Below are 20,264 nucleotides of genomic sequence, written 5' to 3' on the forward strand. Positions count from 1 at the left end.
CCAGCTGAGACCAACTATTTGAAGCTTTGGAAAAGAGGAAGCAATTTATTGTCTAGTCTAGGGATACCAGGAAGCTGGCCTAGGGTTATGCGCACTCACACCTAAGCTGTATAACCTGGGTTTGAATCCCGAACTGGCTATGAACTGCCATCCTGTTGCTTCACAGGCAGGGTGATTTATCAATGTGTGCTGTCCCTCATCCTTAAACTGGCATCCAGTCTGCCAGCAGTCCTTGGTAGACTTTAAAGTTCCGATGGTGTCCTCCATGAAGAGTAGGCAAGTTATCGCCAGCACCCTGAACAAACGACAAATTCCCACCAGCTGTACATCAGGCCTGGCCAGCTGGTTCCAGAATCCTTCCCACTGGCCAACCTCACAAATAAGGTGGGAATAATTGGGGCCATTAACAAGAAAGAGAAAGCACTTTGCCTCATGGGAATGTTTCTGTCTTCAAGCATCATCAGGAAGAAATCATCTCCGTTACGGATTCGTCACTTCCGTTGTTGTGGTTTTCATCCACTGTAAACATTTTTGATCCATGTACTATTATTGTTTTCAAAAGGTTTATTGTTTATGAACTATTTTCAAAAGGTAAAAAAGTTAATGTTAAAATGAAACCGGAACCGAAAGACGACGAAGAGGAAGAGGAGAAAAAGAAGGCAGAGCGAGTGGAGTCGGACAAGCATAGTTGCTTTGCGGTCTGGAGCGAACGTTGGCGAGCAAGAGTCACGAGTGAACTTTGGGTTTCCCAGGAAAGGGATTCCTGCGACAGAGTTGTCATCGCTGTGACAGATGAACCTGCGTGTCAGGTTTTTGGCAGGTGATTCCGAGGAAAATCATCGTCGTGCCGTTACGTCTCGAGAACGGGCCGTCAGTCATTTTGACTCGCGCACTTTGCGAGTCGAGCAAGGTTTCTTTGCTTCGCTTCAGCCTTTGCGCGTCGCGCAGGGTTTTCTTTGCTTCACGTCAGCCGTGTTCACCGCATTCAGACGTATCTGGTGTGTGTGTGTGCAACGCGGATATACCTGAAGGTAAATCTGAGGTTTGCCGACTGCGAGCTGTGGAATTTCCATACACGAGGGTGTGATTCCCCAGTCGCCTGGAGGGCGCCTTTGGATTTCCCAGTCGCCTGGAGGGCGCCTTTGCACAGCTTGGCAGCAGGACTGTAACTGCCAAACCAACGGGATTCTGGTCTCGATTGGACATTGATCTGTCGATCGCTGGAGCACAGTGAGTTACATTGTACGAACCTGATGGTACCATCATAGGAATGATATACTATTTGTTGTACAATTGATTACTATTGTTTTTGTACTGTTATTCTTATGTGATCTTAATACAATACTTGTTGGTTTGTAACAATTGGTGTGGCTTCACCATTGATTTTGACATACAGAATAACACATTTTTCTGCCGTGACTCCTCTCGGGGTTCGGAGGTACACCGTGACCAGGGGGTCGGGGAGGAGCACGTAACAATATATATATTCTGCAGCTTATATACACACATATACGTTATCTTATACATACGTATACGTTATATCGTATATGTATGTATAAGATAGCATACATATAACATATCGATAAGATAACATATCGTACATGTATGTTGTGGAAATGTAACTCATTGAGAAGGGACTGGTAACGAAGCAGATAGACGATTTCGTAAATGAATGTCAGGAATGTGCACGTGGTAATCTCTTGTTCACCTGGTCACAGCCCCGGGCTAGAGCACCCTCCTGTTGTGAGGCAAATGGAACTCGCAGCAGGAGGGGAGCGAGTTGGTGCCAGTAAGGCGAGCGGGATGACTGAGCAACCTTCTGCGGAGAAGGGATTAACATTTAGCGCACGGAGGATTAACTTGAGTGTGCCGATAAAAACGAGGACAAACTTTGAGTCGAGAGCACTTGCCACGATAACCCCTGCCCGACGGAACGAACGAGCACGCAACGGGAAACAGAAAACAGGAGAGCACCGGTGAACGAAGAAGAACCAACGACTTGAATTACTAAATTCGTTATAGTATTGTAGTTCTTTATTGCATTGAAACAAGTGAATTATTAGCTAATAAAGCGTTGCTTTGTAAAAGCCCTGTTTAGTTATTTTGTATCCTCCTGAGTCATATAACTATTCCCGAACAATATGGAGGCACCGCTGGGATCAATTGGACACATACAAGATCTTTAAAGGTGAGTGTGTCTTGTTTTTGTCCAGTATGATTTACGAACCTGGGAATAGTTATTTTGTATATACATGGAGGATTTGGTGTTTGGGCTTCTCCACGCACCATCGGTGCACGGAAGCCCTGATAAGGAAAATATAGATGGGACCCTTTGCTCAGGTGCTGTGCTCGCGACACAAAGGATCCATATGAGCAGGGCCCGGGTGCTGTGTAATTAATTAGTACACAGAGAACCAATTACTAGGGTGCTGAATGAATCATAAAGATCCATTTTTTGGAGCTGGCTCTCCCGGTGCTATGATTTATTCAAAGAACCAATGACTGTGTGATTAAGATGTATTTGGAGGTACCTTGTAAATAAATGTAATGATGTAACGATTTTGTAACGATAGTCCTACAAAATGTCTGCTCTTTCCTTTTTCCTTTGAGTCGTAATCCTGTTGAAATATCATTACAAATGCGGAATTTATTACGCCGTGTAGTGATAGAGGTCCTTGAATGCAAATCAGGAAGAGTGAATGAGCGAACAGTCACGGATGGAACATCGACAAACGATTTAGTTATTATTCGTGTCTTTCTAGCGATCTGTAAATACGTATTTTTGCGCTGTGTAAATAAATGTGCCAGTTCGTCTGACACGCGTCACTGAGAAACGCGCGTCTGTAGACTTGCCTGCAAGTGGGACCGTGTGTTTGCGAGGATGCGTACGTTATACGCTGGGTATTAAAAGCCTTACTCTGTTCTGGAGGCGAATCGGCCCATGAGTGCACCATGAGGCGATTTGTTTGCCGGTTCGGTAAAGCCCGTACACGTGTACAATCGTGTACACCCGTTTTGCACTTACAAACGTACTTTTGAGTTGCCCGCCCAAATGCTGGAGGACTCGCTTAGCGTGCGAGAGGGCGGGAAATATAGATATATATATATATTTCTCCCAATTTGTGGTATCACGACGAAACGGCTTATATATTGGAACGGCTGGTCGGATTTAGACAAATTAAACGGAATTGTGTAGGACGAAAGCCGTGGGTCCAAAGTAAGAAAAAAAAAAAAAAAAAAAAAGGGTGGAGGAGAGAAAAAAAAATTTTCGCCAATTTTTTCCCACCATTTTATAACACCTAAAAATCGTTCGATCAACATATAAATTAATGACAGACAACACCATCTCATGCCGGTCCAGAATTATTATGAAAGATAGCGATTGGATGAAAATTGCATACCGACACTCCCTCACTGTCCCTCATTTCCATTCCAGCTACCTGTCTCTTGCTCCCGCTCCTTCTCCCTCCCTCTAGTTCCCATTGGCGACGCTTGGCGAGAAGCAAAGCGTTTGTGTGAACCCTCAACCTCAACCTAAGTTGAAGTTGCTGTTGCAGTGTTGTTGTTTTTTTGTGTATTTTCTCTGCTCCCCGTGCTCGCAGATTTGGTTGGTACATATATTTTTTATTGAAAGGTGAAAGATTTATCTGCGATTAAGCTTCAAAATATAAAAAATTGATCTGCTTGGTGTTAGTTTAAGGGCTGTTCCAATTTATCCTGGTTAAACACCAAAATCTGTCCATCAAATTTTGTCCAGGTCCATCACTAAGCTTTTGAGACATGCTTCACGCTTAATGAAAGACAATAATTAAGTGCTTTTGTGGAAAGGCAGTGGCAAACCACCCAATGTCACCACTTTCATGAGCTCAGAGAAATAAAAAATTCCAAATTCCACTCTGCTGGCTCAATTGAAATCAGCAGCAGAGTGAGAATCAACAGACAATGGAACAGCTAGCAACGAGTGTTTGTGAGTGGCAACCACCCTCTGGTCGAGGCTCATAGAAAAAAAATTGATACTTATTGATTCGGCACGCTTACAATATAAATTAATGGCGAGGGTTGTGGTTGGGTCGATGGGTTGTTGTTGGGTTGTTGTGGTTGGGTCGATGGGTTGTTGTGGTTGGGTCGATTTTGCGAAATGAACGTTCTTTGAACAAATTAAATGGTAAAAGAATGAAAATAAGGATTTTTTGAAATTGTTGTTGACTTTGGCCTATGTTGAATAAAATAGTTGTTGATTGAACTAGTTGACTGATATATAAATCCCATTCGAATGACAAGTGAACCGAATGAAAATAAGGATTTTTTGAAATTGTTGTTGACTTTGGCAATGTAAGTTGAATAAATTGTTGTTGGTTCAATTTCAGTTTACTGATAAGTAAATCCAACGTTTTGGGAACATTCAAATGTTGGGTTTTGCTGACGTTTCCACAACGTTGTTTCAACGTTTTTCACATTACTTTCCTACAACATTGAAATAATGTTGTTGTAAAACGTTTCCACAACGTCGCTACAACGTTTCACTTTCGTTGTTGCAACGTTTTGCTCCAACGTTTTGGGAACACTCAAATGTTAAGTGAATCGGATGAGAATTCACGAATTATTTAATTATTAGCGATTAATGAAGTACTTATTTAATTAATTACATTTCTTTCTCTTCTGACCATTAACTCAGGCACCTTTTGAGTAAGGAAGCTGATATTTGGACATGACAGTGACCAAGTGATGTGGCTAACAAGGATATTTTGATTTATTGATTAATCATTTAATCAATGCATTATTTAATTTTATAAATGACTTATTTAATTAAATTCCTAAAAGACATCTTTGGACGAAGCACGTGTGGATTGGTTATGCTATCAGCCAATCAATTCGAATTTCAATTCGTGTGCAAATGATCAGTGTTTATCACAAGTCGTGATAAATTAATGAAATTAATGCTCCAAATTAATGGAATGAAATGTAAATCTTGAACCAGATGGGAACCATGGCCTCAGTGAAGGAAAAGTGACTGGGTGAAAAGAGTGATGGAAATGAATGCAGATTGAAGTAGAGGACGAATGAGAGAATGAGAGAGAGAGAGAGAGAGAGAGAGAGAGAGAGAGAGAGAGAGAGAGAGATAGACAGAGAGAGACAGACAGAGAGAGAGACAGACAGAGAGAGAGACAGACAGAGAGAGAGACAGACAGAGAGAGATAAACAGAGAGAAACAGACAGAGAGAGACAGACAGAGAGAAACAGACAGAGAGAGACAGACAGAGAGAAACAGACAGAGAGAAACAGACAGAGAGAGACAGACAGAGAGAGACAGACAGAGAGAGATAGACAGAGAGAGACAGACAGAGAGAGACAGACAGAGAGAGAGACAGACAGAGAGAGAGACAGACAGAGAGAGATAAACAGAGAGAAACAGACAGAGAGAGACAGACAGATAGAAACAGACAGAGAGAGACAGACAGAGAGAGACAGACAGAGAGAGATAGACAGAGAGAGACAGACAGAGAGAGAGAGACAGACAGAGAGAGATAAACAGAGAGAAACAGACAGAGAGAGACAGACAGAGAGAAACAGACAGAGAGAGACAGACAGAGAGAGAGAGACAGAGAGAGACAGACAGAGAGAAACAGACAGAGAGAGACAGACAGAGAGAGATAGATAGAGAGAGACAGACAGAGAGAGAGAAACAGACAGAGAGAGACAGACAGAAAGAAACAGACAGAGAGAGACAGACAGAGAGAAACAGACAGAGAGAGAGACAGACAGAGAGAGAGAGACAGACAGAGAGAGAGACAGACAGAGAGAGACAGACAGAGAGAAACAGACAGAGAGAAACAGACAGAGAGAGACAGACAGAGAGAAACAGACAGAGAGAGACAGACAGAGAGAAACAGACAGAGAGAGACAGACAGAGAGAGACAGACAGAGAGATAGACAGAGAGAGACAGACAGAGAGAGAGACAGACAGAGAGAGAGATAAACAGAGAGAAACAGACAGAGAGAGAGACAGACAGAGAGAAACAGACAGAGAGAGACAGACAGAGAGAGATAGACAGACAGAGAGAGATAGATAAACAGAGAGAAACAGACAGAGAGAGACAGACAGAGAGAAACAGACAGAGAGAGACAGACAGAGAGAGACAGACAGAGAGAAACAGACAGAGAGAGACAGACAGAGAGAGACAGACAGAGAGAGAGAAACAGACAGAGAGAGACAAACAGACAGAGAGAGACAGACAGAAAGAAACAGACAGAGAGAGACAGACAGAGAGAAACAGACAGAGAGAGACAGACAGAGAGAGATAGACAGAGAGAGACAGACAGAGAGAGAGACAGACAGAGAGAGATAGACAGAGAGAGATAGACAGAGAGAGATAGACAGAGAGAGACAGAGAGAGAGACAGACAGAGAGAAACAGACAGAGAGAGACAGACAGAGAGAGACAGACAGAGAGAGATAGACAGAGAGAGATAGACAGAGAGAGATGCAGAATGATTGCAGTGATGCAGATTGCAATGATGCAGAATGATTGCACGAACTTGGGAAAGAACTTTCAAGCCCTATGGGATAAATTGGGTATTACAAGCAATGGAGTTTCAAAATTTAGCTGCTGGAAGGAATTTTACAGTCCCATTTCAGGATCTCAGGAGTTAGGGTTTAATATCTGCCATCAATTTTGGCTGTCTCACGAATGAAGGATGAGTTGCCTTTAGTGGTTGCAAAGTCGAATTTGTGGAGACCAGGCAAAATTGAGGAAAAATATATGTCAGATATGACCCTAGTACAGAACAGTGATTCGTCAATTAGCATGAGGTAAGGATCAGAGGTGACGACCGATGATCTTCCATCTCAGTCAATGGATGGATCTATCCTGACATCATTGGGGAGGGGGCGTATACAGGGAGTCATCTAGAGTCATTAATTTAAATGAATGATTCATGATATGAATGAATGAATGAATGAAATTGAATAATTGAATTGATTTAATTGAATAAATTGATTGATTGATTGAGCAAAAGGCGGTCTCAAGAAAGAAGCTTTGATATATTTGTGAGATATTATCAGTGTGAAGACAACCTTGGGAAATTGAGCAAGATGGGGAGTCTATATATAGATATATATGTGTGGTTACCATTGTGTGATTTCCCCTTCGACAGAGCGGACACTTGAGGATTCACCCATTTCATACTGACCCGTTTGGCTCATCTACTGATCTGTGAGGTTGGGTTGTGCAAAAGCCACAGGTGAGAGAGATTCTCTGGAGGTCACCGTTTGAACAGGTGGAGAGATCCTTCCTGGAAGTACGAGTGAAGCTTTAGAGGAACCTGGAACAAGCTACAACACATCCAACGCTACTTTGATAAAAGGTGGAACAGACCCCAGTAGATTTATTTATAGTATATATAGTACAGGTGTGTACAGGTGTATTCCAAAACGCAGATCCTAGTAATCTACCTGGTACATTGAGTGAATATTGAGTGTTATTCACATGCAGGCAGAATGGGAAATGGAACCTGCAAAAATACACAAGAACAACCAGAGATTCCACAAAAAGGTACTTGTACATATCATATGTACGACCATTATGGTGCAGAAGCTATAAGGGAGGTCGAGAATTGGTATTTGTGGACAAAGGGACATGCTGAGGAGTTTCCAAGAGATGGTACATTTCAGCGAAGTCGATTGGAAAGATTGGGACAAAGATTGAAAGCCAGGAAGAGACAGAATCTAACGGTAGACTGGCTTGCATTCCATCTTTGGGATGGTGAATCCAGACAACGGGAGCAGAAAGAACGGATAACGGATCTAGAACTTAAAATAAAAAGGATACAGGATACCGTGGAGGAGACAAATGCACAACTGCCCTCGAAATTAGGAATAAAAGTGACGGTTGCCCCATCTGATTTCCATTTGTCCCCCCAAAAAGGACGGTACAGAGAATTTTTTCATGTTTCAGGAGATAACGAGAGATTGCAGTGGCAACTCAGGGATGTAGAGATGCAGCCCAGCAATACAAGTGCACAGGCGCACAGACCAGGAAACGACAGAAACCGGTGTTTCGAGTGTGGAAAGATGGGACATTGGAGAAGAAGATGTCCGTATGTCAACAGGACAAGTTCATGGGGCAAACCAAGATCAAGGGTACCAGTGCTTACCGGTACCTCAGACAATGATTAGGCCTTCATTGCTGCAAATCCCAAATGATGATTGGCCTCAACAGATTCGATTACTGGACAAACATGAATAACTGTCGATGATTCTTGTGTCTGAAAAGTTTTCGGAGCAAGAATGATTCATTTTTTCTTTTGCTTGTTAACAAATTAATAATTAATTGATCAAATGCCAAAAAATTGGATCTTCTATTTTGGGCACAGCAATTTTAAATTTACAAAGTTTGGAACAATTGGGTTGCAAATTTTTTGAAACCAAGTGACAAGTCACATGATGATCAGGTGGGAATTTTGGACTATTGTTCCGCATGATCGATAGGTCAGTGGTCGACTGACATGTAAATGGGAGTGTAGTCAAATTTGGATAAATTATTGTGGGAACTGAAAGGGTAATTTCAATGTGACATTATAGGGGTTTTCTAAGAATAAACTTTTTGGTCCATTTATGTATTAGCATTTATAAAATTGAAGGACAAATTTTATGAAATTGAAATAAAAAACTGACACCCATCCTGATCTGTAAATAATGGTTCCAACGCAAACAAATATGCATAATGCATGCGTGTGTGTGTGTGTTTTATGTATCAATGTTTGTGTTTGTTGTTGTTGTTTTGTGTATCAATCTTACAAGATTGTTGACACCGACAGTGTGCCTTGTCTGAAAATAGATAGTTCCATGGGGATGGGATCGCATATCGAGAGAATTCGTAAAATAAAAATAGAAATATAATTTGATTATGAAAATTATCACTTTTGTCAAGGGAGATGGAGAATAAAGATTTGATTTGCAGAGTTATGAGCAGCTATTCATTAATAGTAAAAATTGGGAGTAATCTTGGGATTCCATTTTGATAGAATTTATATGAGAATAACAGCTATTTATGGATATGAGCTTCATAAATAAAATAAATAAATAAATAAAAATGTGGGAGTACAAAATTAGTCAAATTTGGGAGAGGTCTTACACTGACGTCCCAGAATACATAATTTACACAGGGTAAACGAATTAATTTATCGTAGTGGATTGTTAACAGCAGCCTGAAAATGTCCTGAGAGGGTGCATCCACGTAATCAGAAATCCCACATTTGGTTTTTACAAACAAAATTTTGGTAGAGGTCTTGTGTGGACGAGCACTCGCTTGGTAGATAAAAAACGGTACTGCATGTTGGCAGCCATTTTTGCGGCCAGTTAGGCCAAACAAACTGAGAGGAAATTGTAGTTAAATACGTAATGTACACATGGCTATTTGTAAAAAAGGAAATTTGTTGATGGGAAACATTTTTCGAAGGTTTATTAAAGTGTAATAATATGACATGTGGCAAGGCAAACTATTGGATGGAAAATTAGATCTGGTTATAGAATAAATTTATTGACCCCTTGAAGTTAATTCTTCGAATCATTGTTTCACTGGCATTTTGAGTCCACATTGGAAATAGTTTGGTAGAAACCTTTGGTTGTGGTATTTTGGAACGAACTCATAAACCATAGGAGATTGACAAGAATGAAACAAAAAATGGACCCAAAGTAGAAAGGTGGATTCATGCCTCTCATTGCAAACGAGCACAGGGGGCAAGGGGAGGACGGTCCCACAGAAAATGAGGCTGCACCTAGCAGCCCAGCAGAACATTCAGTGGCAGATAAATGATAGTCGTGCTTTACAGTCATTTGAATTACATTTTAACACCCCTTGCATTGATAAACATTACATTTTCAACATGTGATATTCCTACTTGGGATAGTGACATTTATTTGCCTACATGACATACAATTACCTACTGATATTAATACAGCATGAGTGATAATGTATCACAACTACACTCATGATCAGGGGATTTAGTTCGACCCCGGGAGATAGGGGGATCAGGGTAAGACAAATAATCTGATTTATGTTACATATTAAGGGATTTCTTTATTTACCTTTTAGGAAGCTTGTTAGTTTGGTATATAATGTTGAATGTCATCGACATATAATTATGTCATAGGTATGAACATATACAAGGAGTAGCAGACTTGTTTGTGGGTTTAGTAGTTATATTGGCAATTGTTTTAGTGGTGGCTTGCTTGAAAGCCTTAGTGACGGTGTGTTTGAATAAGGTAACCAACAACACTATGATAATGCATGAAGTAACACCAGAGGAAAGAAATGTGGAACCACAAGAGGAAGACTTTTATGGCGACATAAATACTGAGATTAAAAGATTAAATCAAGTGATGTTGCAAATGAATACAGTAGAATTAAGATAATGACATAACGACAATGTTATGAGTTGTGTCAATTACAAGATCAGTGAACTCATATCACCACGAGTGACACACTGTTAGTAAAAAAAAAAAAAAAAAAAAAAAAGTGGGGAGAAATTATGATAATAATACATTATGCTTAATTTGTTGGTTTGGAAAAATTTGTTGGGAATTAGATATTCCTGTTTGTGATTGTAATCATATGCAATTTATTTTCTTTGAGTAGTGCTAAAATACCTGCATGAGTTAATTTTTGAACTATATTAACCTGAAAGCAATTGTGGATGTTATTCTTAGTTTAGTAGAAAAATACATACCTGATTGAATATTATTTGTGTGACGCATATAAATGAATATAACTTTTTGAATGTTTTAAGGAAAAACAACAAATTGTTGAATGTGAAACTGTCGGAAGATATACATGATTATGCTGATTTCATGGTAAGATGTACCCTATCTGATTCAGTGTGTGTGGAAAGCAGATTCAGATGTGACTGAGCATAAGGATAAGACGAGATCACATTTGAAGGGGGTGCTAACGGAATTGGGATGAAGTTCGAAAAAGAAAATTTGTGGCTAAAAATGAAGTTAATCATGGCATACACCCTCTTTCTCAAAGAATGAAGACATTCTCCTGTATAACTTGGAGATGGATGCTTACCTTCACCAAGGAAATTTATGTGACCATTTGCCTGGATCACACTGCAACATATGAAAGAAAGGCGATCACTTACTCTTGTTTGAAGGCGTCGAACATTCATCACATCAGAAGTTGCAGGACAACGACATTTTACCTGCAACCTCTGTGAAATGCGGGGACATATGTTATTACTTCACCAACTTCCGGTGAACCAGCATGGAGCTGCAAACAAACGGCTGTGCCCTTGTCACAACAGCTGTGCACGATTCTGCTGGTTGCTCCTGGTATGGACCATGAATGACCTGAACACCATGGTCCCAACATCATTGTGGATGCATCCGGCATCCCTGTTCCACATCTTGCTGGCCAATCAACGTCACACCAATACTTGCTGCCCACTCATAATGAGGGAGGAGGCAAGTCGACTACAACTGGGCGAAGGCATTGTTCAGGAATTACTATGGTTTACAGCAAAAGTGGCAAGAATGCTACATGGAGAGCAGGGTCAGTCTATGACTCCGCACTGTTACCACAACAGCGAAATCCTACACGAAGTAGTGCAGGTGTTATGAAGACAGAAAATGTTTCATACCTGGATTCAAACACAAGTGATCAGCCCTTCCTTTCAAACAAAGAGTCAACATTTGTGTGGAGGCAAACGGTTTTGCCAGATGTTGCAGATGCTTCACAAAACTTGAAAATGAAGTGAAATTGTTGTATCTTGGTGATGGTGAAGTGTTGTTTTGAAAAGATATTTGTGATGCAAATGCAATAGATTGAACAATATGGAAGGAGTCAATGACCAACGAAATGTTTTGTGATTCTTGCAGGATGACGGTGTATGCCTAAGGGAATTTAATTACCAAAGTTGTGGTTTGAGTACTTGTATTGATATTTACTTGTAGTGATTGATTATTTACTGATACTTGTATTGATGTTTACTTGTAGTGATTGATTGTTTACTTATGTTGATGTTTAGATTAATGGTTAATATAAACAAAAACAAAAAGATGAGGGAATTGTGGAAATGTAACTCATTGAGAAGGGACTGGTAACGAAGCAGATAGACGATTTCGTAAATGAATGTCAGGAATGTGCACGTGGTAATCTCTTGTTCACCTGGTCACAGCCCCGGGCTAGAGCACCCTCCTGTTGTGAGGCAAATGGAACTCGCAGCAGGAGGGGAGCGAGTTGGTGCCAGTAAGGCGAGCGGGATGACTGAGCAACCTTCTGCGGAGAAGGGATTAACATTTAGCGCACGGAGGATTAACTCGAGTGTGCCGATAAAAACGAGGACAAACTTTGAGTCGAGAGCACTTGCCACGAGAACCCCTGCCCGGGAAACAGAAAACAGGAGAGCACCGGCGAACGAAGAAGAACCAACGACTTGAATTACTAAATTCGTTATAGTATTGTAGTTCTTTATTACATTGAAACAAGTGAATTATTAGCTAATAAAGTGTTGCTTTGTAAAAGCCCTGTTTAGTTATTTTGTATCCTCCTGAGTCATATAACTATTCCCGAACAATGTATAAGATCTTATACATACATATACGTTATCTTATACACACATATACATTATCTTATACACACACATATACATACACACACACATATATATACACACACACACATACACACACACACACACACACACATACACACACACACACACACACACATATATATATATATATATATATATATATATATATATATATATATATATATATATATATATATATATATATATATACAGTGGAACCTTGACTTACGAGTTTAATTTGTTCTGTGACCGAGCTCGTAACTCAATTTGCTCGTTTCTCAAATCAAATTTCCCCATTAAAATGCATTGAAATGCTATTAATCCGTTCCAGCCCGCCAAAAACCACACCAATTTTTTTTTAAATATACAGTATATATAAAAAATATCTCGCGCTTTATATTTCACCTGTATGCAGCATACAAGTTGGCAGGATGGCCTGGACTGGAGGTACGCACACTTGACTCTAAACTGTCCAGCCTGGGTTTGAATCCCGACCCAGCTATAACCTGTCATGTCGGTGTTTCACAGGCAGGGTGATTCATCAATGTGTGTACCGCTAAACTGGGCGCCCCGTTTGCGTCCCATTAGTTGTTGGATGTTGAGGATCTCACCGTGTCTTCCACAAAGAGAAGGCGAGCTATCGCCGGCACTCTGAACAAGTTGTGGCCTGGCATGCTCTTCTCCTCTGCCGTTATATACGTCCTCCTCGGCATCTTTTTCCAGAAGAGCCCTGTCTCGTCACAGTTGAAGATTTGCTGGGGGATGTATCGTTCGGCTTCTATCAGTTCGGCAAAAGTTATAATAAAATCTTCAGCTGCCTTCACATCCGCCTCACCAAGTCGACAACACGCACACCTCGCTCATGTTTTTCGACGATTGCGTGTTTTATATCCAAGCACATCATCCTCTTCTTCTTCTCAGTACTGCCCTTGGCACTCAATTTCTTAGGACCCATGGTTAAAACTAAGAAAATTTTCCAAAATAACCAAAATGCGAAAACAAAACAGCAGCGATATACGGCAGAGATGCTTGCACGGCAAGATAACCACGTGACCAGAACCCACCTGGTGGCGTAAGCTCCAAAATAACCAAAATGCGAAAACAAAACAGCAGCGATATACGGCAGAGATGCTTGCAGGGCAAGATAACCACGTGACCAGAACCCACCTGGTGGCGTAAGCTCCAAAATAACCAAAATGCGAAAACAAAACAGCAGCGATATACGGCAGAGATGCTTGCACGGCAAGATAACCACGTGACCAGAACCCACCTGGTGGCGTAAGCTCCAAAATAACCAAAATGCGAAAACAAAACAGCAGCGATATACGGCAGAGATGCTTGCACGGCAAGATAACCACGTGACCAGAACCCACCTGGTGGCGTAAGCTCCAAAATAACCAAAATGCGAAAACAAAACAGCAGCGATATACGGCAGAGATGCTTGCACGGCAAGATAACCACGTGACCAGAACCCACCTGGTGGCGTAAGCTCCAAAATAATCAAAATGCGAAAACAAAACAGCAGCGATATACGGCAGAGATGCTTGCACGGCAAGATAACCACGTGACCAGAACCCACCTGGTGGCGTAAGCTCCAAAATAACCAAAATGCGAAAACAAAACAGCAGCGATATACGGCAGAGATGCTTGCACGGCAAGATAACCACGTGACCGGAACCCACTTGGTGGCGGGTGGCGTAAGCTCGTAACTCAGATCTCGGCTCGCATCTCAAAGCAATAAACCGCCCGAGCGACGGCTCGTATCTCGGAAAACTCGTAAGTTGGTGCACTCGTAAGTCAAGGTTCCACTGTATATATATATATATATATACACAGGGTGATTGAAAAGTAACTCCCTATTTTAAAATACTTATAATTTATTTCTTAACTATAATTTTTACAAGAAATGGATATAAGAAGAAAGCGTATAGCAAGAAGTTTTATATAAATTCGATATGGGCACCAGAATTCGCCACCAGCTTCTCAAGCCGCCCGGGAACCGCGTCAACTGATTTCACCAGGAACTCTTGTGGGATGGAAGACATAACTTCTCGTATTCGCCCTTCAAGTTCTTCCAAAGTCGTTGGTTTGGTACAGTAGACTTGCTCTTTTACCCAACCCCAAAGAAAAAAGTCACATGGTGTTAAGTCAGGGCTCCTGGCTGGCCACTCATATGGACCACGACGACCCATCAATCTCCCAGGGAAGTGGGCATTCAGCCATTCACGAACAACAATAGCAAAATGTGGAGGAGCGCCATCTTGCATGAAAATCAAATCTTCAACATTCTCCGAAGCACTGATAATTGGCCAGATTTCGTCTTGCAGCATGGTGAGGTACCTTTTGGCATTCATGGTATCGCGAAGAATGAAGGGACCTACAATCCTTTCCGAAGTGATTCCACACCACACCGTTACCTTGGGCCGATATTACGTTTTTTCAGAAATAACACGAGGATCGTTTCAGAAATAACTCCTGCCCAGTAATAGCAGTTGTGATGGTTCACAAACCCACTGATGTGAAATACCGCTTCATCAGACCAGAGGATATTTTTAAAGAGATCAGACCAATCTTCATACCAAGCCAGCATCACCTCCCCAAACTCCATGCGAATGTCGCAGTCTTCAGCAGAGAGTGCTTGACAGTAGTGCGGCTTCCAAGCATGCCATTTAAGCTCCTTTTTGAGCACAGTTCGTACTGTGTGAAAGGAGAGCCCACTTTCCCTTGCTGCTTGTCGAATAGACTTTATTGGGCTGTGCAAACATTTCTTGAACTGCTTGCACTGTCTCCGGGTCACTGGACTTGGAAGGGCGACCGCTTCTTCGAGTATCAGATACAGATCCTGTAGCCATGAGTTTTGCATGACAATTCTTGATCGTCTTTGCCTCAACTTGAGCATGTGCTCCTTTAATGGTCCTCCACCATCTTTGCACTTGAACAACGGATTTCCAAACTTCGTAACGTGCCGCTAGCTGGGCACGCTCCTGCAGGGTAAGACGTCCAGCCATGTTTGTAGGGCTTCCGAATTTCAAACAAAAAATAATCTGAAAAAAAACCAACACAGATTAAATTCTCATACATTAAGAAACAAACACGAAAAATTTGAGAAACATATTACAATAAATAAATAATTTCTAAATATTTTAAAATAGGGAGTTACTTTTCAATCACCCTGTATATATATATATATATATATATATATATATATATATAGATATATATATATATATATATATATATATATTATATATACTAGCTGAGGTACCCGGCTTCGCCCGGGTTGAATAAGAATAAGACAAATATATGATGAAAAGAACATGTATATTTTAGAGCAATATCACAGTACATTTCCTACATGACGTTTTGTCAATTGTCAATTTCTCAAAACCTCTTGGTATACAACATTTCTGGTTTTCTTACTTGGTGCCAAGACATAAAGATTGCTTGGTTTTCCAACCCTCGAGCAGCCCACATACAGCTGGCCATGGGAAGTACCCGGCATTGCCGGGCGGGGGAAGGGAGGGGAGGGGGACGGGGAGGAGAGGGTGGGGAGGGGAGAAGACGGGGGGAGGGGAGAAGAGGGGGGGAGGGGAGAAGAGGGGGGAGGGGGAGGGGGAGGAGGAGAGGAGAGAAGAGGGGGGAGGGGGAGGGATGGGAGGGGGATGGGGGAGGGGGAGGGGAGGGTGGAGGGGGGAAGGGGGGGAGGAGAGTGGAGGGGGGAGGGGGGAGGGGAGGGGGGAGTGGAGGGGGGAGGGGGAGGGGGGAGGGGAGGGGGAGGGGGGAGAGGAGGGGGGAGAGGAGGGGGGAGGGGGGAGTCAAGTCGGAAGTCATTGTCGTCAATTGAATGTCGCATTTATTTTTTATTCCCTGTCAAATGGCATTGGTCCCACATTCCGAACCCGGAAGTCGGAAGTCATTGTCGTCAAAGTTGAAAAATTAACGTTATGAAATACGCTGATGATGTCATAATTTTAAAACCCGAAGGTTTTTTAAACATTTAAGGTGTGCTGTAGTTTCTCTGGGACGTACTGATTCCGAATATGAAGTTGAAAAATTAACGTTCCGAAATACGCTGATGACGTCATAATTTTAAAACGCGACGTTTTTTTTTTTAGTTGAGATTTTATTCGAATTCGAATTCCATTAAATTTCAACTGTTGGAAACAATAATTATTTCAATTTCCAACAGTTGAAATGATTATTGTTTCCAACAGTTGAAATTTAATGGAATTCGAATTCGAATAAAATCTCAACTAAAAAAAACAACCGTTTATTCGTTCTTGGCGCGAAAAAATGGCACGCATTTTGTCATTATGTGCGACTTTACGTCACTCCTACGGACGTGAAAACATTTGTTTTCCTTAAATATATATTTAAAATAAATAAAATAGTACATAAATTAACAATAAAAGAAGCTAAAAAAACAATTTAAAATGCAATAAAAAGCACATTAAAAAAATATAAATATGTACGTACAGTATACTGTACGTATGCGCAACCGCGGGATCGGAAAGGGGCAATAGCGCCGCCACAAACTACACCATGGAATTGCAGCTGGCCCGGTTTTTTAAACCATTGATATTAAAATAAAACGTAGCCTATAACCACCGGAATTTTATGCTGATTCCGAATCTGTGTCTAAAACTTTTCTCCGATGTGTAGTTCTTGAGTTATAAGCGGACATCCAGACAGACAGACAGACACTCCTCCTTTATATATAGAGATATATATATACATACATACTGTAGATGTGGAAAGATTTGTAGCTGAGGATTCATATGGTAAATGATAGCACACTGAGCAGTAAAATAATTAAAATTCTTCATTAATAGCCTGACGTTTCAAGAACAAACTAGTTCTCTTCTTCAGAGGCATTGAGTGTGGTGTTAACCGTTAAGTTCCGTTGGGGACGGTTCATGTGATGGATTGGTCCAAGTCCTTGCCAATCACAGGGCTTCCCTGCATTCAAATGACTCTGCCGTTTTTGACGTTGTAATTGATTGTGTCGTGTTATGTATGTGGGATGCAAGTCGACGTGTCGGTTGATGGAGTTTTTAATCAGAGTACCAGGCCTCGACAATCTCGCGGTTCACTCTCAAAGATCCTGTGCCAAGGATCGTAGTCTGATTCCATGAGAATGTGTGTTGGTGTGTGTGCATGTGTGTTGCAACCAATGACAACCTGTCTTGTCGTCTTACAGCACGTTGGTGTTCAGTTACCCTTGTGGTTAAGCGTTTGGATGTTTGGCCCACATAATTGGCTTCACAATCTTCACATTGTATGTTGTAGATGACATTCTTTCTGTCAAATTTGTTCACCTGGTCTTTTGGCTTTGACAGCTGTGCTCGTAAGGATGTTTGTGGGTGATGTTGATGTTGTATTCACGTAGAATGCGGCGTGTAGTTTCAGAAGTGTGTTGTATGTATGGAAGTGCCACTGTGTGTGGTGGTGTGGTTGGATGGTTGTTGTTGTTGTCTTTGGATTTCCGGCGACAAGATTTGATAAATGCATTTGGATAGTGGTTTTCTCGCAGTAGTTGATTGATGTGCAGCATTTCCATCCAGCGTTGTTCATGGTCACTGCAGTGTGTTTTTGCACGATCTACTGAGCTGCGAACACAACTTCTTTTGTGGCAGGTAAGATGGCCATTACGGGATTTCCAATACTTTTGTAGCTCAGGATTAGTTATACTATACATATATACTGTACATATATACATATATATATATATATATATGTCAAGCTGTAGATTTGTTATTGCCTAAAGTTCAGTTATAGACGTTGGTTGCTAATGTGTTATGATTTAAATGTTGTTTAAAAATGCTATTTTCATAAAGTTAATAAAGGGTTTTTGCTTCGTTTTAGTTTTGGATGAGGAAAGGCTCGCTTCGGTCGTGCTGGACAAATTGTATACGTGTGCTTTTTCGAGGCTAGATAAGGCCGGTCGTAAAACCACGCCCACATGCGCGTGATTTTGCGTAACGCTAGTAGAATGTTTAGATTGCAGACATAAACCTATCGTTAACCATATATATTTTGTATTAATCACAGCGACGCATGACTCTGTATAAACATGCTTTGAATTACTCATGTAAACAAACCCATAAAATATATGGGTTTGTTTGGCCAAGCATGCACTCTTCTCTTTGTGAGTTACATTTCTGTTTTCTCGGAGCCCAGAGAAACATTTGGTCCGAATGATAAGGAAGGGCTGACTCCCCCGAATGACAGCGGATAACGGTGGGAGGGACTCTCGCCAGTCGCTTTGTTCTCTCGGAGATTTTCTGATAATCGTATTCATATATAAGTGAATGAGAATCAATGTGTTTCCAGGAAGGCTTGACTTGGCATGAAGCTGGATCTTGCTGTAGATGTCTTGTCTCCTCCGGATCTGTATAAGTTGGTTTTAATAAAAAGCTGCGTCATTTTTCAGGCTATTTGTGGACTTCTTTTCCAAACGAAGAGCTGCTTCTTCACAGATGGTACCAGGAGTGGGGTCAGCACCGGACGACGGGAAACGGAGCCCGAGGGACAGGAGGAAGGCTGCCTGAGGCCGGCGCCGGCACGCGGATTTGATTAAAGGTGGGAGTTGTTTTATATCAGAGGGCTATTATTCCAAATTCGTACCTTCCTCCCTCGAGCGGGTTCAGTCTCCTTGTCTTCCGCGCTGCCTGCACTCGAACAGAAATTGTAAGTAAAGGCTCATTTTAGGCCTCAGAATGACGTGGCTTTGTTAAAGCCAGGATAAACAAGTAAGGATACCAGTAAGGACTTAACAGTAAGCTTAAAGTTACAGTTAGCACCAGGAGGGGAAAATGAGGTCGGACAGCCATATAGGCTGAAGCCAGGTGGCCAAGATTTTTCCAGGAAGGAACAGCCCAGAGACAAGATGGGGTATGCCATTGCATGCCAGGGAACGAAGGGCTGTGGCTAACTTAGAAGGGCCAAAAAAAAAAACATGGCCAGTAAAAGGATTTGCGCAGGATATCGGTGAAGATAACGTTCGGTACAAGGGAAGGGGGAAAAGTGAGGTCGGACAGCCGTAAAGGTTGAGCCAGGCCGAGAACTTTCCAGGAAGGATCAGCCCAGAGCAATAAGATGGGAAGCAAGCTAATGAAAGAAAGGGAACCCCTTAAGGGAACCCCGGCATCTTTCATGTTTAAGAGGCATCATTTTGCCGCGGTAAGACCATTAAAGGACTGGGCTGTGTTAACTAAAGATTTAAATAATCCCTGGCCAGAGGACAAGTAAGTAAGCAGTTAAACAAGTAAAACAGCGAGTGATGCCGCTGGACCAGATACCAGACCAAGACCCCCCAACCCCCCAAGACCTGAGCTCAGTCCCGGGGCTCTAGGCAACACCCCCCACCCCCCCAAGACCTGAGCTCAGTCCCGGGGCTCTAGGCAACACCCCAACACCCCGCCCTGCCTTCCCTTTTTTCACCTCAACCCACCCCCGTCCAACCCGTCCCAAAAATCCTTTTCCTTGAATGAGAGACGTAACATGAATGAGCAAAGATTGTTTGGGAGTGGCTGGAGAAAGGCATGATTTGAGTCGATCTGAGTTTCGCGCGAAGTCTGGGAGACTTCTATGAGTATATGAATGAGGAATGAATGTATATTGGGATGTTAATTGACGTGTGTATCTGGCCAATGTATTTGTCTGTCA

At 41.8% G+C, this 20,264-nt stretch overlaps 1 protein-coding gene across 1 annotated transcript in view; it reads right to left on the reverse strand.

Moving 5' to 3' along the window:
* The window catches only part of PDE2A (phosphodiesterase 2A), a 376,017-nt gene that overhangs the window by 197,588 nt on the left and 158,165 nt on the right, over positions 1–20,264 (reverse strand). The gene's annotated exons all lie outside the window — the stretch shown is intronic.

The sequence above is a fragment of the Myxine glutinosa genome, chromosome 4 (genome assembly GCF_964187855.1).
Source record: "Myxine glutinosa chromosome 4, kmMyxGlut1.1, whole genome shotgun sequence".
Taxonomy (NCBI): Eukaryota; Metazoa; Chordata; class Myxini; order Myxiniformes; family Myxinidae; genus Myxine; species Myxine glutinosa.